The sequence below is a fragment of the Miscanthus floridulus genome, chromosome 17 (genome assembly GCF_019320115.1).
Source record: "Miscanthus floridulus cultivar M001 chromosome 17, ASM1932011v1, whole genome shotgun sequence".
Lineage (NCBI taxonomy): Eukaryota > Viridiplantae > Streptophyta > Magnoliopsida > Poales > Poaceae > Miscanthus > Miscanthus floridulus.
In genome coordinates this window covers 77,909,788-77,911,304 of record NC_089596.1, presented here as the reverse complement: position 1 = coordinate 77,911,304, position 1,517 = coordinate 77,909,788, and the positions used below count along the sequence as shown (strand labels likewise).

General features: G+C 46.1%; 1 long non-coding RNA gene across 1 annotated transcript; it reads right to left on the bottom strand.

The window, feature by feature from the left end:
• Positions 1 to 420: 420 nt before the first annotated feature.
• Positions 421 to 941, bottom strand: LOC136518645 (uncharacterized). Its single transcript, XR_010774580.1, has 3 exons — positions 734 to 941; positions 607 to 672; positions 421 to 548 (listed from the first exon to the last, which is right to left on the bottom strand). It is a non-coding gene; the product is annotated as an uncharacterized lncRNA (long non-coding RNA).
• Positions 942 to 1,517: the final 576 nt, after the last annotated feature.

Below are 1,517 nucleotides of genomic sequence, written 5' to 3'. Positions count from 1 at the left end.
CTACCAGTTGGGCGGTACTTTGCTATAGCAAGTTCAGGAGGGTTTCCAACTTGGATTTAGTCTCTGCCGATATTGTTCCCAGTGCAAGGGAAGAACTTGTTTCCTCTCCATCGTTGTCAGAAATGTCAATGGCAAAGGAAAATAGGCTGTTCGGGGAATCTTGTTCCTGAAAGAAAGACAAGGAGATCAATCAGGGGTAAGTATGAGTATTGTAAAATCAGATAGGTTGATCGGTTTACCTGTTTCAAGGCAATTTCCTGTGCTTGACTGGAGGAAGCCACCTGGAGTGTGTCGTGTGGATCGGCTGAGCTTACCGATGGGATATCCTCTGTGACTTCATCGGTGGTGGGCTCTTGAGGTATGATGACCGATGACATTGGGGCAGATGTAGGGATCGGCATAGACCTTTGTCGTTTTGGTTGTGCTTCAGTATCTGTTGAAGCTTTGCGCTTTGCTTGGACATCGGCAACGATTGGCTGGGGGGCATCGACACTTGTTGGTTGTGAAGCTTGGGCATCTGGTACGTTTGCCGATGTACCCAATTGTTGCTGTAAAACAAGTGTGAGATATGATATTTAACAGATAAATGTAAAGTCAAGAAGCTACCTCTGAAGGAGTGGTGCTTGATATCGGCGGAATTGCCGATGATGATCCAGTAGCAGCTCTTACCCCCTGATGATTAAGGTTAATATAGTTTGTGATCGGCATAAGTGAAAATAAACAAGGTTGTTACCTTAAAGGCTTTGACCAAGGTTGTAGCAGCGGCCGATGGAGTAGCCCTGGATGTAGCCAATTTGGACTTAGAAGTGATGGTCTTGGTACGAATCTTCTGGTGGGTCAAAGCGGCTAAGGTGGGAGCGTTGTAGCCGATCGGCGATGTTGGGGAAATAGGCCGGAGGTTGAAGGGTTTCCCACTTTTGCTCACCGATGGTGCTGGGTGGTTAACCTGTTACAAGGGAGTCAGTTATTGATAAATGAAAGGAAAAGCAGAAGGGAGTTCAAGGAAACTTACCGCGTCGTCAGGGATGGCATATTCAGAATCAATCATGTGCCGATATGTGTGAGCAGAAGTTGAGAATAGTTGCTCTTTCCACTCTCGCCACCATTGCTTGTATGACTCGGTGATGAAAGATATTGGTGTCCAGGTGGATATATCAACATCTGTGGTATCGGCATCGGGAGAAAGTTGTACTACTTTGTTCCAGTCTGTTCCGCAGGTGATTGTTTCCCTGGGTTTGATCACATCGGCAAAGCAGAGTTTGATTGGCAGTTGCCCAAAAGCCAATTGGCGGGATACTGCCGATGGGTTGTAAAATTCATATGTAATGTTGGTGTTTTTCCCGCTGCCGAATGTGTTTACTGGAATTGCCCTGGGAGTGATGATAGCCATCATGAGCTCATTATCTTGATTCAGAGTGTCATCGGCAAAGTTGAAAAGAAGGGGGAATCTGTTTTCTTCGTCGATATAAGGCACCCAGGCCCTATGATCACGAGAAAGACCATTATAGAAGCTTTGA